The sequence below is a fragment of the Cervus canadensis genome, chromosome 4, assembly GCF_019320065.1.
Source record: "Cervus canadensis isolate Bull #8, Minnesota chromosome 4, ASM1932006v1, whole genome shotgun sequence".
In the NCBI taxonomy this organism is placed as follows: domain Eukaryota; kingdom Metazoa; phylum Chordata; class Mammalia; order Artiodactyla; family Cervidae; genus Cervus; species Cervus canadensis.
The window spans coordinates 50,026,450-50,051,077 of NC_057389.1; the positions used below are offsets into that span (position 1 = coordinate 50,026,450).

Genomic DNA, 24,628 nt, shown 5'->3' on the forward strand with positions numbered 1-24,628 from the left:
GTTTTCTTAAGAGGTTTTATTAAAAGCTTTATAAATTTTTATCATTTATCAGGTGACTAGAATGTGTTAGGAAAAAAAATTGCAAGTATTTCTGATAGAAAATATTAACACACGGACATCAGTGTAGGGGAACAACTGGAAGAAGAGGGGTAAGACAGGGGGTGACATCATGAATGGATACTGCAGTTGGAGTCCCCAGGTTCCATCCTTGCCAATGCTGACCAAAGAGTTTGCTGCTCAATTCTCCATTGAAATGTATTAATGCTTGCTGGCCTTAGAATGATTCCTGATACTCAAGTTTTAAGGAAAATTTAAAAAGCTAGCATCAATTGTGATTTTTTCTTAAATCAGTCAGCTAAGGTCATTCACTTCTGCAAGTCTTTGCTTATTAACATATTTTAAGATTTTTCTTCCAGAGTTACCTTTTATTTGTAAAAGGTGCATGATATTTTGCTGTAGATTTTTTTCTCATAGATACTTGTGTTTAGGTTGTTTCTAGCATTCTGCTTCTACAAACAAAGCTATAATGATTACCTTCATACAAACATAATTTCACATATGTAAGTATATATATAGCATAAATTCCTAGAAATAGAATGTCTAAATCAAATGGTGTATGTATTTGCAGTTATTAATTATGTTGCCCTATTGCTGTTCAGAAAGGTGCTGGTTTACACCCCTAATACAAACTATGGGTGCCCACATTCGTGCCCAAACAGCACATTTAAAAAATGTTGTCTTCTGATAGGTAAAAAGAGGAATTGTCTTTTTAAATTGCAAGTCCTTAATCATGCATAAGGTTGAGCTTCTGCTCTCTTCCAATGCTTTATATCTATCTAACCTAATGACCAACCTCCCAACCACACACTGTCCTGAGGTTAGAGTCAGACCATTTCTGCTCTGGAATTGACCATAGGTTTCACTTATTCCAGCTCCCTCACTCTTCATACCTGAGAGTTGAGGCCCATTGTGAAGAGGAATCTGCCAAGTGTCACATAGTACCTCAAACATATTCTTACTTACCAAGCAACCACTCACTGTCTCTGAGTTCAGTCCTCTTTGAATTCCCTTCTAGATCTAGCAATCCACTGCTTATGTTGCAGAACAGATGTCACATATAGCGAACTCATATAAAACTCTGAGGTTTAAACACAGCTTGAGTAAGACAACCAGTCCATCTAAAGGAAATCAGTCCTGAATATTCATTGGAAGGACTGATGCTGAAGCTGAAACTCCAATACTTTGGCCACCTGATGTGAAGAACTGACTCATTTGAAAAGACTGTGCTTCTGGGAAAGATTGAAGGCAGGAGGAGAACGGGACGACAGAGGATGAGATGGTTGGATGGCATTACCGACTCGATGGACATGAGTTTGAGTGAACTCTGAGAGTTGGTGATGGACAGGGAGGCCTGGCGTGCTGCAGTCCATGGGGTCGCAAAGAGTCAGACATGACTGAGCGACTGAACTGAACTGAACTGAGCAAGATATGTTTTTCTGTACATTCACAATGGGCTTAACTGATGCAAAAGACATTCCAAGGAATCAAGAAATCAGAGGACAATTATCTTTTAGAGCAAAGCATATTTTCTCTGCAGCACCAGAGTGGATTTTAAAGAGATTTCACTCTTGCATCTTGGGCCTAGCAGATGATGAGATAAAATTATCCCAGCTGATTTGTGTGTATGCAGATGTTTGCCTGTACCTTGCTATTCACACTCTGTTGTGTTGTCAGTGCTATTTTCTCTCTCTGGTTCTGTCCAATAAATGCTGTGTTTTTTGGAGAAGTGAACACACACAGCTCCAGCGGGCCTCTGACTGCCTGCACACACAATGCAGTGAGATGCTGTTTCTTCAGGGAAGCTTCCTAACTCCACCCCAGAACCTTTCTCCAAAGTCAGGGTCATCAGCAATATCAAGCACAAATGATTATTGATAGCCAAAGATGTTTAGAAGTTAAGGAAACTAAACCTCTGCCAGGCTCCTTTATTGAGAAATGACCTTGTTAGTTATCATGGAGAATCCAGTTGATTTTCCATGGAGAAGCTAATGGATTATTAACAGATAATTTAGTCCCCAGGGAAGAGTGAATCCTTCCTCCCTGCTTGCCTTTCCTCTTACTTTGTTCCACCGCTGATGTGGGAGACTCTTCCTCTGTCCTCTCTAGCACCAAAAACTTGAGTAGGGGGAGGCAAGGAGAGAGGGGAAAGTACAACTCCACCTCTTCTTATCTGTGTATGTATTTGGGGTCTTCGGTGCTGCACCCGGGGTTTCTGTAGTTGCTGTGATGGGGGGCACTACTCTTCATTGAAGTGCTGGGGCTTCTCATTGTGGTGGCTTCTCTTATTGTGGAGCATGGACTCTAGAGAATGAGGGCTTCAGTAGTTGTGGCACACGGGCCTAGTTGCCCCCTGGCATGTGGGATCCTACCAGACAGGGATCAAACCAATGTTTCTCATTGCTGTGGCTTCTCTTGTGGAGCACAGGCTCTAAGGCACCCAGGCTTAGTTGCCCCACAGCATCTGGGATCTTCCAGGACCAGGGATCAAACCATGTCCCCAGCATTGGCAGGTGGATTCTTAACCACTGGACCACCAGGGAAGCCCCATCTCTTCTTAAAAGAGGACAGTGTGGGAGACATGGATTTTAGTAGTAGATATACCATGAACTGACTACAGAACTTAAAGCAAGGCAAAACATTTTCCTGGGTATCTTCTTTATCTCTGAGGTTCTATACTAGTTTGAAATTCTAAGATTGGCTTTTTTTATGCCCCTAAAGCTCCTATTTTACTGCAAATAAGTTCCATCCATTTCAGATTTCTCCAAGTGCATTTGTCAGGAGTTATTCTTTGACAAGCAACAGCAACACAACTCAGACTGATGTAAGCAGTAAAGGTGACTTATTATGTCATGTAAATGGAGAGTCTGGAGAGAGCTATACACAGGCATGTTGTTAGCGCTGTTTTCCCTGTCAGTGTTCTGTCTTCTGATCCCAGTATTCTTCCCTCTTAGGTTCTACCGCACTCTGTTAACTCTTGTGCAAGGTAGCCACTACCTGATCCAGATCAACATTCCGTCAACTCAAACAAAATGATTCCATCAAAAGTCCTGGAATTGAGTTTTTGTGTTTATCCTAGAGTCAGTTGCTGTGGTCAGTTCTGGATCATGTACCAGTAGTTTTCCAGGCAGGTAGAACAGTAGAAGGGGAAAGCAATTGACTCTACTGAAATCACATTAAAGAAAGTGAAGTCGCTCAGTCGTGTCCGACTCTTTGAGACCCCATGGACTATAGCTTACCAGGCTCCTCCATCCATGGGATTTTCCAGGCAAAAGTACTGGAGTGGGTTCCCATTTCCTTCTCCGGGGGATCTTCCCAACCCAGGGATCGAACCCGGGTATCCTGCATTGTAAACAGACGCTTTTACCTTCTGAGCCACCAGGGAAATCACATTAACTGGGGGTGAAAGAGGGATGCTTCCTTGAAGGAGATTCTGTTGTCAGAAGACTGCAGAGATGATGAACAAGCAAAATGAGTGGGAGTGGGTTTTAGAATCACTAAAGTCTAACTTTTGCTAACAAGAGGATTCTCTCCTTACTTTACCAGTAGACTGCTTTTCATCTTACTTGCACTAATCATGAGGATAAGAATAAAGAACTGGTATTCTCTTTATCTTTAAAATACTCTGCCTTTATCATTCAACAAGAAAACAGTGTCTGATGGCAAAGTGAATTAACTTGTTCCTCTGTCTTTGGATCCAAGCTTTCTTCTTCAATATAATCCCAGGATATACTCTCCTTACACCCAGGATCATATTCCTTCTCTGTTTTGGCTCTATTCTTAGAATTGTTTTCATTCGTGATATTGGTCCTTAACATATTTTGTCCCTACAGTTCTTATAAAACTGCATCCTTATTATAGCCTACAAGGTTCTACATATTCTTACTCCCAGCTACCAACTTCTTTCTCTATTTCTTTAGCTACAAAGGGCCCTTCATAATGCCCTAACCAGCTGAATATGTGTAAATATGCAAAAAGCCTCCATAATTCTGCCTTCCTGCTAGAATGAAGTAGTTCGTGATAGGTTTATACTCCCACAGAAAATAACTGGGAAAACCAGATATGTTACAGAAGTCGCATTTTAAAGCCTCTAGAGAACTGCATAAACAAGGAAGACTAGAGGAACTAAAATTCCACAGAGGTTATCTGAAGATCAGCAGCTGCTTTTTTCCCTTGGAAAGTTGCTAATTCTTGGTTCTGGCTATAGGCTTAGAATCTCGGTTTGGTCCTGATCAGAGGTTTTAGCAGTGACTCAACGAGGAAACACAAGCACACAGCTGAATTTCCCTCACTAGACTCTTGCTAAGTTCTCAAACTACCATTGTTTCTTCAAATATTACTTCTCCCCAGATTTGTCTATTTTCTCCTCCTGGAGATGTCATGTCTCAGACGGTAAAGCGTCTGCCTACAGTGTGGGAAACCCAGGTTCAATCCCTGGGTTGGGAAGATCTCCTGGAGAAGGAAATGGCAACCCACTCTAGTATTCTTGCCTAGAAAATCCCATGGACAGTGAAACCTGGTAGGTTACAGTCCATGGGGTTGCAAAGAGTCGGACACGACTGAGCGACTTCACTTTGCTTTGGAGATATCATGTAATATATACTAGACTTCCTTACTATAGTTTCCACTTGTCTTAACCTCATATATGTTTTTTCAATCACTTTTTGTTCATACTACTGAAAACTTTCTTCAGTTCTACCTTCCAATTTGCTAAATGTTTCTTCATTTGTATTTAACCTGATATTCACCACCAATTTAATTTTCAGCTATATTCTTTTCTGTGGAAAGGTTTGAGTTATTTTTATTTATAAAAGTTCAATTTTGGAACTTCCCTGGTGGTCCAATGGTTAGGAATCAATCTGCCAACGCAGAGCACATGGGTTTGATCGCTGGTCTGGGAAGTTTCCACATGCTGCTGGGCAGCGAAGCCCCTGTGCCACAGCTACTGAGCCCACACTCTAAAGCTGCTAGCCACAACTACTGAGCCTGTGTGCGGCAAGTACTGAAGCCTGTGCACCCTGGAGCCCACGCTCTGCAACAATGAGAAGCTTGTGAACCGCAACTAGAGAGTAGCTCCCACTTACTGCAACTAGAGGAAGCCTGTGCACGGCAACAAAGACCCAGCGCAGCCAATAAAATATTTTTTAAAAATCATTTTTTAAGTTAAATTTTGGTTATTTTATAAATCTTGTTTGTATGGTTATTTTCATTATTTTATAAAAATGTTCTATTTTTATAACTAGCACTTAGTATTCTTAACCCCTTACCTTAGTTTTAAGGATTTTTAGCGTACATAATTTATGTAGTATGCCTGAGAATTTCAGCACTTGAATCTTTGTTCTTCTGATTTTGTTGTCTGTGCCTCCTCAGTAAACTTGTAACTTTATTTGGGGTAATTCTTTGAAGTTTATGTTATAGGTATGTCTCTCCAAAGTGTTTTTGAGTTTGCTTCTCTCTGCTCACTTAGACCACTGATTTTTCACCCAACATGTTTTTACCTAACACAAGTAGTTAGACAGAGATAGTATACATTCAGGCCACACATCCCCATGTAGGATGACATCTGATTCTGTCTCAGGGAATTGTTAAGTTTGAAACAGGCATGTTTGCCTTCGTGTTCTTCTGGTAGAGGAGCTTGATTTTTAGTTTTCTTTGGAAATTTTACACAGGTGCCTTCATAAAGAGTAAGACCTTACTCGTGGCAAGCACTAGGGTTTATTTCTGGTCCCCAGTGCCCAACAGTCACCACATTTTGGCAGATGTTCCTAGGATAAAGCCATCTGTGGTATTTATTTACATTTCTGGCATCCCATTTTTATTCTGTTGTTGGCTGCTGCTATTGTTGTTGAGCTGTAAATTTTAGGTAATTTTTGTGTGGGTAAAACTTCCAAGAAAACTAGCTCACTGTGTGGGTGAAAAAGAAATTCTCCTTAATTTCTATTACCCAAGCCCCTCAGCCCTATTCCCGCCTCACTTGTCTTTCTACCCACTCTCTTTAATCATAGTTTTATTCTTAAAAGACTCTTTCTCTAATTGTCTTTTTACCAGTGTAGACATCTTCCTAGAATGTGTCTGTCAATTACCTTTCCTAACTCGCTACATCTATTTTTCTCCATAACCAGTGTGACTAGATCCTGATTCTGTCTTATTTAACAATTATAATAATTTTCTTAGCAAACCCATTTGTCTTGCTAATATACAACTCTGCTCACATCATGCACCTATTCAAACCGTTAGCAAATCCTACTAAATAAGGGCTTTGGCCTAAATTACCTTTCCAGCTCTATTCTCTTTTAATTTCCTTTACCAATACCCAAACTTGATGTGCCTTAGTGTTTTTCCTACCATATGTCTTAGTTGGGTACGTATGTATTATCTGCTGTGTTATATGGGCATCACACCACCGTGAGCAAAGACAGGAGGGGCAGGACAGTTACAGCAAAAGATGAGATAAGTAGCAAATAGGTCTTTTACAGCCACATGTTAGATTACACAGATGTTTATAAATGAGGTTTGGGCCAGTTTGCAAAGAGCTTTTAATGATGAAATGTAGTCATTATTATGTGGACCACAATGCACCAATGAAAGACCACGCTGCATACATTTTTGTATCACCACTTTGCATAGCATTGTGCAAATGTCACTGGATGTCACACACCAGTGACATCCCCTGAAGCTAGGCAGCATGTCAGTCTCAATAAACCTCATTTCATGTAGAAGCAAGTCTTAAGCATGGTTGGCATTCATTATCTGCTTACTAAATTTTGTCTAACTTCCACAGGCATTTGTCTTAACATTGTTTTTGTAATTACCTAACCTTTATTGAGATAAGAAAAGTTAAGACAGATAACAGTCTGTATATTGGGAAGATCGCCATAGAATATTGTTTCATTTTTGTTTCTCCTTTAAAATGGAAGCAAATTAACATAATATTATATTCAGATTTTAGGTACTGATCCATTGTGACTTTAAAATATACAGTATAATTATGTATTATTCAGCATAACTTTTCCAGAAAAAGAGTTTTGATTTTATATAATTTATGTCTCAAAGCCTAGGAAGTCCTCAATTCCTATAAATCAGTGTGCGTTATATGAGTATAAATGGAGAAAAAAAATTCCCTGAGCTTTCTCTCTCTTTCCCCTCCCTCTCCCTCTGCCCCTACAAAGATAGACCTTCCACTTCTATAACATAGGGGAAGAGAGGAACAAGCCTTGCTTTGCAGGCCAGAAGCTAGGGAGGCGCATACACACCTGGGCCAGGCCACAGGCCAGGGCTGCTGCAGTTGGTAGGTGCTGTTTCCACTAGATAATGCCACAGGAGGGATTCCAGTGCCTCTAGTACTCTAGTCTGGAGAGGAAATACAGGAACCGCTGTAGCCAAACTGCAGACTATGAGAAACCACCATAAATTTCACCTACCTCGAATCTAAGGGGAAAAAACCTGCATCCTTGAGTGTCTTCTTCCTTGTGGAGTCTTATCAAGTGGGGGTCCTGCTGCTCACTGCTTACAAAATCAATTATTAAAACATCCTCAAAATGTCAATAGAAAGGAAAGGCGCCTTTAGTTAGAATGCCGGCAATCTGGAGAGATGGTGGATTCAGCGTACCCTAAAAACGCTGAAGATTCTGCTCAGCCATGAAACTTTTAAAGGGAAACAGGGAAATAATCTCAGTTAACCATTGAGATGGGGGTCACAGTCATCATCATCCCTCCATTGCCTGCAGGCATGTCGACATCTTGTGATATTCCCCTAGATATTATCTTGGTCACACACTTTGTTTGGGAGATCACTGAAAGGGAAGCTAAGGAAGACATCTGGTCATCTGTTAATTACTTATTCTTCATACCTACTTCTTTGGTCTGTGGCAAGAACTGACAAGTTAGGCAGATTGTGTGATTAAAAGATTTGAAAAGTGTGCTTGGCTGGAGATGAGTAGAGCATGGGAGTGCCTGGTTAAAAGTTAGTTACAATAAAGCTTTGCTAAAGTGACAAGGAAAGGAGCTTCTTGCTGAAGGTAGTTTCCTGCAAAGTGCTGTGGAGAAATCCCCACTTGTCAGAACATCAATCCATTTCCATGGAATTAGGGGCAAGGTCTATCTTCTGTAACTTCTTTACACTGACATAGGGCTCTTTATTTTATTTTTGGCTGCGCTCGATCTTCATTGCTGCATGCAGGTTTTCTATAGTTGCAGTGAGTGGCAGCTGCTTTCAAGCTGAGGTGTTTAGGCCTCTAACTGCGATGGCTGCTCTTGTTGAGGAGCATGAGTTCTCGGGCCTACAGGCTTCAGTAGTTGTAGCACACAGGCTTAGTTGCCCCGTGGCATGTGGAGTCTTCCTGGACTGGGGATCAAACTTGTTTCCCTGCAGTGGCAGATGGATTCTTAACCACTGGATCACCAGGGAAGCTCAGAGTGGAAGGTATTGACATGGGTCGGTCACATCTCTTTCCTGACCTCTAGCTGCCCACTTACATTATGGGCAGAGCAAGCTGCAATTATTTTGATACCCACAAAGATATAGATTATTGTGAGCAGTGATCTTAATCCTACTTTCTTGAGGCCAGTTCTTAGAATTGTGCTAGCCATAGATTCAGTACTGCCCAAGATGAAGCAGCTTATGTCATGGCAGCAGTCTGGTTAAAAGTTAGCTTTTCGTCTGGTATTAATTATAGTATTTGTAAAACAACTCAAGAGTGTGCACCAGACACTGAGTGTCTATCTCACTTGTCCTAATCATTAACTGCTTGGTGGGGGCCCTACCGTGTTCTGTTCATTCCATAAGTATTGAGAAAACTTGGCAATTGGTGCCATTTTGCTTTTCTTTTTTCTTCTCTCAAGCAATTGTGTAGGCTTTTCTTTGTTTAAGCTTGTGTTAAAGAGCATTTGATTTATTGGATTAGTAGCTGTCTATAAACTGCCAAATTTAGTATAAAAATTATTCTATGTGAGTCCAGAGTGCTGATGGGGAGAAAAGAGAACCCTTGTACAGTGTTGGTGGGAATGCAAATTGGACAATGGAATGCAGCCACAATGGAGAACAGTATGGAAATTCTTCAGAAAAACTAAATAAAAAGTTTACCATACGATCCTGCACTCTTACTCCTGGGCATATACCCAGACAAAACTATAATTTGAAAAAATACATGCACCTCAGTGTTCATAGCAGCGTTATTTTTTTAACTAATTTATTTTTAATTGAAGGATAATTGCTTTGCAGTGTTGTGTTGGTTTCTACCAAACATTAGCATGAATCAGCCGTAGGTTTGTCCATGTCCCCTCCCACTTGAACATCCCTCCCACCTCCCTCCCTATCCCACCCCTTTAGGTTGTTACCGAGCCCTGGGTTGAGTTCCCTGACATACAGCAAATTCACATTGGCTATCTATTTTACATGTGGTAATGTATGTTTCCATGTTACTCTCTCCATACATCCTACCCTCTTCTTCATCCCTGCCAAGCCATGTCCATAAGTCGCTTCTCTATGTCTGTGTCTTAATTGCTGCTCTGCAAATAGGTTCATCAGTACCACCTTTCTAGATCCCACATATATGTGTTCAGTTCAATTCAGTTCAGTCTCTCAGCCATGTCCAACTCTTTGCGACCCCATGGACCGCAGCACGCCAGGCCTCCCTGTCCATCACCAACTCCCAGCATTTACCCAAACTCATGTGCATTGAGTCGATGATGCCATCTCATCCTCTGTTGTCCCCTTCTCCTCCTGCCTTCAATCTTTCCCAGCATCAGGGTCTTTTCAAATGAGTCAGCTCTTCGCATCAGGTGGTCAAAGTACTGGAGTTTCAGCTTCAACATCAGTCCTTCCAATGAACACTCAGGACTGATCTCCTTTAGGATGGACTGGTTGGATCTCCTTGCAGTCCAAGGGACTCTCAAGAGTCTTCTCCAACACCACAGTTCAAAAGCATCAATTCTTCGGCGCGCAGCTTTCTTTAGAGTCCAACTCTCACATCCATACATGACTACTGGAAAAACCATAGCTTTAACTAGATGGACCTTTGTTGCGTAAGTAATGTCTCTGCTTTTTAATATGCTATCTAGGTTGGTCATAACTTTCCTTCCAAAGAGTAAGCATCTTTTTATTTCATGGCTGCAATCACCATCTGCAGTGATTTTGGAACCCAGAAAAACAAAGTCAGCCACTGTTTCCACTGTTTCCCCATCTGTTTGCCATGAAGTGATGGGACCAGATGCCTTGATCTTAGTTTTATGAATGTTAAGCTTTAAGCCAACTTTTTCACTCTCCTCTTTCACTTACATCAAGAGGCTCTTTAGTTCTTATTCACTTTCTGCCATAAGGGTGGTGTCATCTGCATATGTGAGATTATTGATATTTTTCCCAGCAATCTTGATTCCAGCTTGTGCTTCTTCCAGCCCAGCGTTTCTCATGATGTACTCTGCATATAAGTTAAATAAGCAGGGTGACAATATACAACCTTGACGTACTCCTTTTCCTATTTGGAACCAGTCTGTTGTTCCATGTCCAGTTCTAACTGTTGCTTCCTGACCTGCATACAGGTTTCTCAAGAGGCAGGTCAGGTGGTCTGGTATTCCCATCTCTTTCAGAATTTTCCACAGTGTATTGTGATCCACACAGTCAAAGGCTTTGACATAGTCAGTAAAGCAGAAATAGGTGTTTTTCTGGAACTCTCTTGCTTTTTCGATGATCCAGCAGATGCTGGCAATTTTATCTCTGGTTCCTCTGCCTTTCCTAAAACCAGCTTGAACATCTGGAAGTTCTTGGTTCACATATTGCTGAAGCCTGGCTTGGAGAATTTTGTGTTAGTATACAAATATTTTATTCTATGCCTTCAAGTTAGCCTCTGTTGTAGAACCTTAAAAAAGCACAACATTTGTCATAATTCAGTAAGCTCTGAGTATATACTTCTTCTCTGACTTACTTCACTCTATATAATAGGCTCTAGGTTCATCCACCTCATTAGGGCTGACGTAAATGCATTCCTTTTTATGGCTGAGTAATATTCCACTGTCTCCTGCATTATATATATGTACCTCAGCGTCTATATCCATTCATCTGTCGATGGACATTTAGGTTGCTTTCATGTCCTAGCTATTGTAAATAGAGCTCATAGCAGCATTTTTTATAATAGTCCAGATGTGGAAATAATCAATTAACAGATTAATAAATAAAGATATGATATATATATGTATATACTGATATATGTATAGCACATATATATACATATATTGATATATATAAAATATATATACACTTGCACACATAATGGAATACTGCTCAAACATAAAAAATTAAATAATGCCATTTGCGGCAACATGAGTGGACCTAGAGATTACCATACTAAGTGAAGTAAACCATATAAAGACAAATATCATATGATATTACTTACATGTGGAATCTAAAAAATAATAGAAATGAATTTATTTATAAAACAGAAAGATACTTACAGATAGAAACTAGTGGTTACCAGTGGAGAGAGGGAAGCGGGGGAGCAAAAAGGGTAGGGGATTAAGAGGTATAAACTACTATGTATAAAATAAATAATATATTGTACAGCACAGGGAAATATAGCCATTATTTTGTAATAACTTTGATGGAGTCTAATCTATAAAAATACTGAATCACTATGTTGTATACCTGAAACTAATATTATTTTGTAATGCAACTATAATTTTAAAGAAGAGTTCTGAGTGTTAATACTGAACATCAGCTTGGTATGATTCTAAATTTGATCATGAATACTCATCTTCACTCTAAATTTGAGAATGAGGGGAGAAAATCCTTCTGATCCTGTATCTAAAAATGGTCACCTAGTAAAACAAATTGGCTTCCTTGCCAATTATTCTGTTAGGCCTTCAAGTTAGCCTCTGTTGTAGAACCTTAAACAAACACAACATTTGTCATAATTCAATAAGCTCTGAGTCACATATTCATGTATTATTCTGGTCAGAAGGCCAAAAGGACATAAAACTTGACTTCTTTGCCTGTCAAAAGAGTTTAGTTCTCTATATTTTATTTTCTTTCATGTATCAGTTGTTTCCATCTTTACTGTATTTTTTCAAAGTTGAACTCTGACTCTCAGCAACAAAAAAGGATGAATCTGAACAATTTCTAAGAGATAAGAAAGGCTTGAGAAAGATGCAGTCTCAGAAGGAGATGTAACATGAAGGCACATTCAGGGAGGCAGGAGAGACTGAATTACATGTCAGACTGCAAAAGCTGCAGATGGAAATCGTCAGCCACAAAGAGGGAGAGGGGGAGAATGACAAACAGTGGCTTTGACAAGCATAGCCTGTCCGTTTTCTAGACAGTGGTGGGATCTGTAGGAATCTTGTTGAGGTGGCTCATTTTGTTCTGTGGTCTCTCCTTCTCTCAGGAACTTCTGGCCTGAGGTAATGACTACGTGTGTTGTAGGCAGCCCACCAAGGAGTCATTTCTATTTCAGTTGCCCATAATCTGAATGTGATCCCAAAATTAGCCACAAAGTCAAGATAGGAAGCACCCTAAAAGAAAACAAGCTGCTGGCATCCCTCGCAAATGAACTTAATCTTCTCTCGCCAAAATAGAACTTTAAAGGAAGTTTTTAAGCTCAGTATTTTTCCAGTACAGTTTTAGCAACTGCCTGCAGACAACTCAACATTAAATCTGAGATCAAATGAGAGTGATCCGATTTGACACCAAGAGAAAAGCTAAGTTCTAATGTGGCTATTCTGATTATCAGTTTAAATATGTTAATTAATTGGCCATAAAATTCTTTAATAAACTAGTTATTGAAAATGTTGATAGAAGTCATTATTTCTTTGAGAAGGAACAAACACCACAGATATGCTTGATGGATTTGATTTTCTACTGAAATCTGATTTGTGTGAAATTAATTGTAATTCTCAGTCTTTAAACCATTTAAATCATTCTGCTAACCTGAGTTTTTAACAGTCCTTTGAAATTTTGCCTTGACAGGGCTAAAACTAAAGTGCAAAAATTTGAACTTAAAAATTACCGTCAAAATAAATTAATGTCTTTAAAAGAATGCAAATAGGGCATATTAATTTTAGTTCTATTTCTTTGACATTTTATGTCCCCAACCCCCTCGCCAAAAATAAAAAGATTAATTAAGCTTTCAGCGCTTCTTATTACAAAGAAATGTGTTTGCAAAATCTCTTTGCCATCCCTAACCCCACGCATCATTCACCAGTCTATTTTATTCATTGCTTTTTAATTCTGGAAGATGAACAAGGAAAATGATTTGTAATTTGTAGCTATGACATAAATAGATGAGATTATTTCAGTGACTACTTTCCATGGCCTCATCAACTGTCAGATGTCTAATAGTAATAATAATGCTAAAATGTATTGAGTTTTACTGTGTGCCAATTACTATTTTATGTTTTTGCCTATATTAGCTTATTTCATCTATGCAACAGCCCTTTGAGACAGAAATTAAAAGCTGGGAAGTAGAGGAGTTATGTAATGTGTCCTAGGTCACCCACTAAGTGGTTAGAGCTGGTTATCAAGCTTGGAATCTAACTGCAGAGTTCTTGCCCTTAACCATTATGCAGCATCATTTTCCTGTACTTTTTAAGATATATGAGTATGTCATGATGTTTATAAATAACACTAAGGATAGGAAAAAATGTATATGACTTGTATTTTCATTAAATCAAAATCATCTACCATTTTCAATTGTATACAAAGTTGATGGTACAAATAATTGTTATTATACTGTTTAATAAGACAGTGAAAGAAAAGCATCCACTCTCTAACTTACAGAAAGAAGTCACTTGTTTTCATTTTTTCACAGTTTTACTGTATTTATCATCAGCGTTGATGTTGACAGTTTTCCCTGTTATCATGAACTATTTTGTCAGTCTTATCAGTCCCCACAGACTTTTAAAAAGACAAATGTTGTGAATCTAACTTGACAAAAGCAAGAAATCAGATGAAGATTGAGAGAGCAAAATAAGAGAGAGTTAGGGAGATTTTAGCTTCATTTTGTTTTCAGATGGATGCTTTTTCCACACTCCCAGGCCAAAACTACAAGTGCCGTTCTCTCTTCTAGTTGACCCTCAATCCATTTATTGAGTCTTTCTTTCATTTAAAAAATGTTCATTGTATACTGTGCTGTTTTTATGCTAGTCACTACTGGCTTTTTTTTTTTTTTTTGCCTCACTAGTGATCAAAACCCAACACTATCTGTTTTCATAGGGCTTCCATTTTAGTAAGGTATAAATATTGTATCAAAAAACAAACAAGCAAATATATAACCACAAGCTGTGATACAATTCTATTTCGAAGAAAATAGCTGATGCTGTGAAAACCTGCACTAGATGAGCCTGGCCTGTTCTGGAAAAGCCAAGGCTGCTTCTGTTGTAATTTCCTAAGGCAGCTGTGATGGCCACAAACTTGGTGACAAAGATGATAGACATGTATCCTCCTACAGTTCTAGGGGCCAGCAATCAGAAACCAAGTTATCAGTAGAGTTGGCTCTTTCTGGAGGCTCTGTCTCCTCTAGTTTCAGGGGTTTGCTGCCAATACTTGGGGTTCCTTAGCTTGTAGAGGAGTCACGCCAGTCTCAGCTTCCATTGCCCAGGCCTTCTCTCCTTTGTGTGCATGTGTGTGTTTGTGGGTAAATTTTTCTTTTCTTGAAAAGGACATTAGTCCTTGAATTGGGCTCACCCTAATCCCTCATGACCTCATTGATTACATCTGCAGTGATGCTATTTCATAAGAAAGGTCATAGTCATAGGTACTGAGGCATTTGGACTTGACTATATCTTTCTTGGACTGCAAGGAGATCCAACCAGTCCATCCTAAAGGAGATCAGTCCTGGGTGTTCACTGGAAGGACTGATGCTGAAGCTGAAACTCCAATACTTTGGCCACCTCATGCAGAGAGCTGGCTCATTGGAAAAGACCCTGATGCTGGGAGGGATTGGGGGCAGGAGGAGAAGGGGACGACAGAGGATGAGATGACTGGATGGCATCACCGACTCGATGGACATGAGTTTGGGTAAACTCTGGGAGTTGGTGGTGGACAGGGAGGCCTGGTGTGCTGTGATTCATGGGGTCACAAAGAGTCAGACACGACTGAGCGACTGAACTGAACTGAACTGAAATGATATCTTTCTTAGGGAGCACAATTCAACCTACAGCAGCATCCTTGAGTCAGTTACATTTGACTTGATATCATTAGACTCTAAAGAAGAGAGGACCTTAACAGAGGGAATGGAGGTGTAAAGGCCCTAATGCAGGAAGGGGCTTTCTATTTGGAGAAGAAGAATTCTACTTGAGAGAAGGACACAGAAACAGGTGTATGTACAGGGGGTTTGAGGGTGACGGGAGCCTCCTTCGGGCCTCTTTTCTCTCCCTCCTTTGTCACTATCTTCTGGCTCAGTGCCTCACTCAAGAGGCACAGGTGCACACAGCCTCCCAAGCGGAGTCCCCTCCCACAGGTGTGAACAGTCCCAGCCTGGCCATCTTTTCTGCAGTTCCAGTGCTTCTTCCCCTGCACACTCTTGTTCAATCACTGCCTCCAGTATCCTTGAGCAGAAAGAGGGAAAACACTCCCCTCTTCTGGGAGAGGCTGTAGGAGAGAAAGCCTTGGCTTGGGTTGTGATACAGGAACACAGAGTTTAGAAGAGGACAACTCAGGTTACATTCCAGCTTTGTAGCACCAACTTCATGCTTCCTAGCCTCAGTGTTGTCATCTGTAAAGTGGGGAGCATAGTATCTATCTCAGAGTCTCATTGTGAAGTTAAATGAAATAAAGCATGTTCAAGCACTTTGTAAGCTTATAAACTTGTAAAAAAAAAAAAAAAAGAAGAAGAAGAAGAAGAGAAAAAGAAAGAATGCTAGGCAGTGCCAGGAACAAGGACAATTAAAAGTCCTTGGCCTTTTAAGCCTAGCGCAGTTCACGCAAATATCTTCCCAGTGACAGAATGAGCAGGGCTGGAGAAAGGGGGGTTTATTAATAGCATTTCCTAGTCTGTATACCATGGAGGAGGTGAGAAGGTTAATAATAACAGTAACATTTAATCTGTGTACAGTGGAGAAGGTCGAGAGGTTTTTTTTTTTTTTAATTGAAGGATAATTGCGTTACAGAATTTTGTTGTTTTCTGTTAAACCTCAACATGAATCAACCATAGGTATACATATATCCCCTTCCTTTTGAGCCTCCCTCCCATCTCCCTCCCCATCCCACCCCTCTAGGTTGATACAGAGCCTCCTTTGAGTTTCCTGAGCCAGACAGCAAATTCCCATTCGCTGTTTTACATATGGTAATGTGAGTTTCCATGTTACTCTTTCCATATATCTCACCCTCTCCTCCCCTCTCCCCATGTCCATAGTCTGTTCTCTGTGTCTGTTTCTCCATTGTTGCCCTGTCAATACGTTCTTCAGTACCATTCTTCTTGATTCCGTATATATATGTTAGAATACAATATTTATCTTTCTCTTTCTGACTTACTTCACTCTGTATTATAGGTCCTAGGTTCATCCATCTCATCAGAACTGACTCAAATGCGTTCCTTTTTATGGCTGAGTAATTTTCCATTGTGTATATGTACCACAACTTCTTTATCCGTTCATTTGTCAATGGACATCTAGGTTGCTTCCATGTTCTAGCCATTGTAAATCATGCTGCAATTAACAATGGGATACATGTGTCTTTTTCAAGTTTGGTTTCCTCAGGGTATATGCCTAGGAGGGGGATCAGTGGGTCATATGTTTGTTTTATTCCTAGTTTTTTAAGGAATCTCTATACCATCTTCCATAGTGACTGTATCAATTTGCATTCCCATCAACAGTGCAAGAGCGTTCCCATTTCTCCACATCCTCTCCAGCATTTATTGTTTGTAGACTTTTTGATAATGGCTATTCTGACTGGTGTGAGGTGATATCTCATTATAGTTTTAACTTGCATTTCTCTAATAATGAACAATGTTGAGCATCTTTTCATGTGTTTGTTAGCCATCTGTATGTCTTCTTTGGAGAAATGTCTGTTCAGGTCTTTTTACCACTTTCTGATTGGGTTGTTTGTTTCCCTGGCATTGAGTTGTATGAGCTCCTTGTATATTTTGGAAATTAATCCTTTGTCTGTTGTTTCATTTACTGTTATTGTCTCCCATGCTAAGGGTTGCCGTTTCACCTTGCTTACAGTTTCCTTTGCTGTTCAAAAGCTTTTAAGTTTAATCAGGTCCCACTTGTTTTATTTTTCTTTTTATTTCTGTTACTCTAGGAGGTGGGTCATAGACTGTCTTGCTTTGATTTATGTCACTGAGTGTTCTGCCTATGTTTTCCTCTAAGAGTTTTATAGTTTCTGGTCTTACATTTAGGTCTTTAATCCATTTTGAGTTTATCTTTGTGTATGGTGTTAGGAACTGTCCTAATTTCTTTCTTTTACATGTAGCTGCCCAGTTTTCCCAGTACCATTTATTGAAGAGGCTTTCTTTGCTTCATTGTATATTCTTGCCTCCTTTGTCAAAAATAAGGTACCCATAGGTGCATGGGTTTTTTTCTGGGGCTTCTATCTTGTTCTACTGGTCTGTATTTCTGTTTCTGAGCCAGTGCCATACCGTCGTGATGACCGTAGCTTTGTAGTTAATCTGAAGTCAGGAAAGTTGATTCCTCCAGCTCCGTTCTTTTCTCAAGACTGCTTTGGCAATTCGGGGTCTTTTGTGTTTCCATATGAATTGTGAACATTTTGTTCTAGTACTGTGAAAAATGCCATTGGTAGTTTGATAGGGATCACATTGAATCTGCAGATTATGTTTGGTAGTATAGTCATTTTCACAATATTGATTCTTCCTACCCAGGAACATATAATATCTCTCCATCTGCTTATGTCATCTTTGATTTCTTTCATTAGCATCTTGTAATTTTCCATGTACAGTTCTTTTGTCTCCTTAGGTAGGTTTATTCCAAGATACTTAATTCTTTTTGTTGCAATGGTGAATGGGATTGATTCTTTAATTTCTCTTTCTGATTTTTCATTGTTATTGTATGGAAATCCAAGTGATTTCTGTGTATTGATTTTGTATCCTGCAAATTTGCTAAATTCACTGATTAGTTCTAGTAATTTTCTGATACTATCTTTATATATAATATTGTCAAAATGGCTATTCTACCCAAAGCAATCTATAGATTCAATGCAATCCCTATCAAGCTACCAACGGTATTTTTCACAGAACTAGAACAAATAATTTCGCAATTTGTATGGAAATACAAAAAACCTCGAATAGCCAAAGTAATCTTGAGAAAGAAGAATGGAACTGGAGGAATCAACCTGCCTGACTTCAGACTCTACTACAAAGCCACAGTCATCAAGACAGTATGGTACTGGCACAAAGACAGAAATATAGATCAATGGAACAGAATAGAAAGCCCAGAGATAAATCCATGAACCTATGGACACCTTATCTTTGACAAAGGAGGCAAGGATATATAATGGAAAAAAGACAACCTCTTTAACAAGTGGTGCTGGGAAAACTGGTCAACCACTTGTAAAAGAATGAAACTAGAACACTTTCTAACACCAGACACAAAAATAAACTCAAAATGGATTAAAGATCTAAATGTAAGACCAGAAACTATAAAACTCCTAGAGGAGAACATAGGCAAAACACTCTCCTACATAAATCACAGCAAGATCCTCTATGACCCACCTCCCAGAATATTGGAAATAAAAGCAAAAATAAACAAATGGGACCTAATGAAACTTACAAGCTTTTGCACAACAAAGGAAACTATAAGTAAGGTGATACTATCTTTAGAGTTTTCTATGTACAGTATCATGTTATCTGCAAACAGTCAGAGCTTTACTTCTTTTTTCCCATCTGGATTCACTTTATTTATTTTTCTTCTCTGAATGCTATAGGTAGGACTTCCAGAACTATGTTGACTAATAGTGGTGAAAGTGGATACCCTGTCTTGCTCCTGATCTTAGGGGGAATGCTTTCAGTTTTTCACTATTTCACTTCAGTATTTCACTATTATACATTACAGAATAATGTTTGCTGTAGGCTTATCATATATGGCCTTTACTCTGTTGAGGTAGTTTCCTTCTATGCCCATTTTTTGAAGAATTTTAATCATAAATGGCTGCTGAATTTTGTCAGAGGCTTTTTCTTCATCTATTGAGATTATTATATGGTTTTTATCATTCAGTTTGTTAATATGGTATATCACATTGATTGATTTGCATATATTGAAGAATCCTTGCATCCCTGAATAAACCCAACTTGATCTTGGTGTATGAGCTTCTTGATGTGTTGCTGAATTCTGTTTGCTAAAATTTTGTTGAGGATTTTTGCATCCATGTTCATCAGTGATATTGGCCTGTAGTTTTTTTTGTGTGTGTTGTCTTTGTCTGGTTTTGGTATCAGGGTGATGGTAGCCTTATAGAATAAGTTTGGAAGTGTTCCTTCCTCTGCAGTTTTTTGAAAGAGTTTTAGAAGGATAGGCATTAACTCTTCTCTAGATGTTTGATAGAATTCTCCTGTGATGCTATCTGGTCCTGGGCTTTTGTTTTTTGGGAGATTCTTGATCAAAGCTTCAATTTCAGTGCTTGTAATTGGGTTGTTCATAATTTCTATTTCTTCTTGGTTCAGTCTTGGAAGATTAAACTTTTCTAAGAATCTGTCCATTTCTTCCAGGTTATCCATTTTATTGTCATATAGTTTTTCATAATAGTCTCTTATAATCCTTTGTATTTCTGCACTGTCTGTTGTAACCTCTCCTTTTTCATTTCTAATTTGGTTGATTTGATTCTTCTGTCTATTTTTCTTGATGAGTCTGGCTGAATGTTTGTCAATTTTGTTTATCTTCTCAAAGAACCAGCTTTTAGTTTTATTAATCTTTACTATTGTTTCTTTCATTTCTTTTTCATTTATTTCTTTATGATTTCTTTCCTTCTACTTATTTTGGTGGGGGTGGGGGGAAGAATTTTGTTCTTCTTTTTCCAGTTGTTTTAGGTATAAAAGTTAGGTTGTCTATTCAATGTTTTTCTTGTTTCTTGAGGTAGGATTGTATTGCTATAAACTTCCCTCTTAGAACTGCTTTTGCTGCATCCCATAGGTTTTGAGTTGTCATGTTTTCATTGTCATTTGTTTCTAGAAATTTTTTTATTTCCCTTTTGATTTCTTCAGTAGCCTGTTAGTTATTTAGAAATGTGTTGTTTAATCTCCATGTGTTTGTGTTTCTTACAGTTTTTTCTTATAATTGATATCTGGTCTCATAGCGTTGTGGTTGAAAAAGATGCTTGATACGATTTCAATTTTCTTAAGTTTACTAAGGTTTGATTTGTGACCCAAGATGTGGTCTATCCTGGAGAATGTTGTACTTGAGAAGAAGGTGTATTCTTCTGCCTTTGGATGGAATGTCCTGAAGATACCCATGAGATACCATCTCATCTAATGTATCATTTAAGACCCGTGTTTCCTTATTAATTTTCTGTTTTGATGATCTGTCCATTGGTGTGAGTGGGCTGTTAAAGTCTCCTACTATTATTGTGTTACTGTCAATTTCTCCTTTTATGTCTGTTAGTGTTTATCTTACGTATTGAGGTGCTCCCCTGTTGGGTGCATAGGTATTTACAATTGATATGTCTTCCTTTTGGATTGATCCCTTGATCATTATGTAGTGTCCTTCCTATCTCTTGTAATCTTCTTTATTTTAAGATCTATTTTGTCTGATATGAGGATTGCTACTCCAGCTTTCTTTTGCTTTCCATTTGCATGAAATATATTTTTCCATCCTCTCACTTTTAGTCTGTATGTGTTGAGGTCTGAAGTGAGTTTCTTGTAGACAGCATGTGTATGGTGCATCTATTCAGCCAGTCTGTGTCTTTTGGTTGGAGCATTTAATCCATTTACATTTAAAATAATTATTGATATATATGTTACTATAATTGTTTGGGGTTTATTTTGTAGCTCTTTTTCTTTCTCTTGTATTTCTTGACTATATAAGTCCCTTTAATATTTGTTGTAAAGTTGGTTTGGTGGTACTCACTTCTCTTAACTTTTGTTTTTCTGAAAAGCTTTTGTTTTCTCCATCAATTTTGAATGAGATCCTTGCCAGGTATAGCGATCTTGGTTGTAGATTTTCCCCTTTCAGTACTTTAAATAAATCCTGCCATTCCCTTCTGGCCTGCAGAGGTTCTGCTGAAAGATCAGCTCTCATGCATATGGGGTTTCCCTTGTATGTTACTTGTTGCTTTTCCCTTGCTGCTTTTAATATTCTTTCTTTGTGTTTAGTCATTGTTAGTTTGGTTAATATGTGTCTTGGTGTGCTTCTCCTTGGTTTATCCTATATGGGACTCTTTGTGCCTCTTGGACTTGATTGACTATTTCCTTTTCTATGTTGGGGAAATTTTCAACTATTATCTCTTCAAAAATTTTCTCATACTCTTTCTTTTTCTCTTCTTCTGGGACTCCTATAATTCGAATGTTGGTGCATTTGATATTGTCCCAGAGGTCTGAGACCATCCTCAGTTCTTTTCATTCTTTTTACTTTATTCTGCTGTTCAGAAGCTATTGCCACCATTTTATCTTCCAGCTCACTGATTCATTCTTCTGCTTCAGATATTCTGCTATTGATTCCTTCTAGAGTATTTATAATTTCAGTAATCATGTTGTTTGTCTCTATGTTTATTCTTTAATTCTTCTAGGTCTTTGTTAATTGATTCTTTCATTTTCTCCATTTTGTTTTCAAGGTTTTTGATCATCTTTACTATCATTATCCTGAATTCTTTTTCAGGTAGTTTGCCTATTTCCTCTTCATTTATATAAACTTCTGTGTGTCTAGTTTGTTCCTTCATTTGCGTAGTATTTCTCTGCCTTTTCTTTTTCTTTTTCTTTTTTTTTAACCTGTTGTGTTTGAGGTCTCCTTTCCCCAGGCTACAAGGTTGAATTTTTTCTTCCTTTTGGATTCTGCCCTCCTAAGGTTGGTCCAGTGGTTTGTGTAAGCTTCCTATAGGGTGAGATTGTGCTGAGTTTTTGTTTGTTTTTCGTCTGATGGGCAAGGCTGAGTGAGGTGGTAATCCTGTCTGCTGATGATTGGGTTTGTATTTTTGTTTTGTTTGTTGTTTAGATGAGGCATCCCGCACAGGGTGCTACTGGTGGTTGGGTGATGTGGGATCTTCTATTCAAGTGGTTTCCCTTGTGTGAGTTCTCACTATTTGAAACTCCCTAGGGTTAGTTCTCTGGTAGTCTAGGTCAGTGCTCCCACTCCAAAGGTTCAGGGCTTGACCTCTAGTCAGGAATGAAGATTCAACAAGTGGTTTGTTATGGTGTTAAGTGAGATTAAAACAAATATCCAAAAATGAGAAACCAAAGGTGAACCCCAGACAAATGGCAATTACAATATCAGGCAAATAATAATTAAAATAATAGAATGTACACAAATACATATATACCCATAAGCAAAATCAGAACAGTCCAACAAAAATAGAGTACAACAGATCGACCCAGTGAACAAAGGAAACCAAAAATTATATCTACCAGAACAAAACTAACTAAAGCACAAACTGTAAAACAAAACTAAAGCAAGGTGCCAGTTGGGGAATAAAGCAATGAAAATAAAACTAACAAATATGTTAAGGGGAAAGGAAAGAAAGAATAGATATTCAAAATTAAATAGAGATAGATAAAGATTTATATACATTAAAGATTAACTGCAAGGGGAAAAGAACAGTAGGAAAAGCAAACAAAGGAATAAATGAGAGTTAATATTAATCATTTTGATAACTGAGTTTATGTACAGTGGTTTATGGGTAACACTAGCTTTCTCCTATAAAATCTCCCTCAATGCTTGCATCTCCTAAACCCCTTTTCAAAATAACACTCATGTATGGGGGATGGGAGTGTCTGTAAACACAAACTATCTGCTAGCATGTTGGCAGGAGTGGTTCATCATGTTTATCTTCTTGGGAAGGCTGAGTGGAGTGAAGCACTGGGCCAGAAGATGGTGACAAAGGAGTGAGAGAAGAGAGGCCAGAAGGAGGCTTCAGTCACCCCCAACCCCCCCGCCCCCAGAAAATCCTAGGAGACAGGAAAGAAACAGAAGAGATTTTTTTTCACCCAGGATTGACCTGTCCACTCTCAGGGTCTCAGCTTTCCCAGAGACAGATTAAAGCATGTCATTGTCTGAGCTGTCGCCAGGGTGGGGCTTGTCACACAGAGGATGACACAGTATTTCTTGCAGTGGCCAAACTGCCACACAGCTCTGGGGAATGGCCTGCAGACTAACCCACATTTGAGAAGGGAAGGGTTGAGTGACTTGCCCAGAAGGTTTGGAGTAAATGATGTGAAGCATGTAGGACACCTTTTTGTCTTTGTTTGTTCTTTTTGTGGGGGCTGGCCATACCACATGGCTTGTGTGATTTTACTTCCCCAACCAGGGATTAAACCCAGGCTCTCAGCAGTGAGAGCACAGAGTCCTGAACATTGGATGGCCAAGGAGTTAGTTCCATCGGAAGCCATGTTGATTCCTAAACAAGGTGGAACCCTTCACCCATATCTTTCCAAAATGTGTTGTGATTTCATATGCATACATGTGCACATAGAAGTGTATGTGTGTGTTTATTAAAAATTATACTTTGTGTTTCATTCATCTTGCTTTTTTGACTCAGTGATACATCTTAAAGTGCAACTAGTCTCATTGGTCATTATATCTAGATATGTATGTTATAACTATTGCATACTAGCTTATAGACTAGATATGTTGTTGTTTAGTCTCTGAGTCATGTCTGTCTCTTGTGACCCCATAGACTGCAGCACACCAGTCTCCTCTGTCCTTCACTTTCTCCCAGAGTTTGCTCAAATTCATATCCATTGAGTTGGTGATGCTGTCTAACCATCTCATACTCTCCCACCCTCTTCTCCTTTTGCCTGCAATCTTTCCCAGTATCAGGGTCTTTTCCAATGAGTCAGCTCTTCCCATCAGGTGGTCGGAGTATTGGAGTTTCAATTTAAGCATCAGTCCTTCGAATGAACATTCAGGGTTGATTTTCTTTAGGATTGACTGGTTTGATCTACTTGCAGTCCAAGGACTCTCAAAAGTCTTTTCCAGCACCACAATTTGAAAGCATTAATTCTTCAGCACTCAGCCTTCTTTGTGATCCAATTCTTACATCCGTACATGACTACTGGAAGAACTATAGCTTTGCCTATACGGACCTTTGTCAGGCAAGTGATATCTCTGTTTTTTATTATGCTATCTAGGTTTGTCATAACTTCCTTTCCAGAGAGCAAGCATCTTTTAATTTCATGGCTGCAGTCACTGTCCACAGTGATTTTGGAGCCCAAGAAAATAAAATCTGTCCCTGCTTTCACTTTATAGTTGTGGTGTACTGTCCTCTTAATAGATTTAAGCTCTCCAAGTGGTGGGGATAGCTGCAGTGCCTAGCATAATGCATTTCTTAGGGTGCTTACTCAGTCACTTCAGATTCCTTGCAACCCCATAGACTATAGCTCACCAGGCTCCTCTGTCCATGGAATTTTCCAGGCAAGAATACTGGAGTGAGTTACCATTTCCTTCTCCAGGGGATCTTCCCAGTCCAGTGGGAGCTTAATAAATTTCA

General features: G+C 39.0%; 1 protein-coding gene across 3 annotated transcripts in view; it reads left to right on the plus strand.

The window, feature by feature from the left end:
• The window catches only part of JAKMIP2 (janus kinase and microtubule interacting protein 2), a 186,543-nt gene that overhangs the window by 80,312 nt on the left and 81,603 nt on the right, over positions 1–24,628 (plus strand). The gene's annotated exons all lie outside the window — the stretch shown is intronic.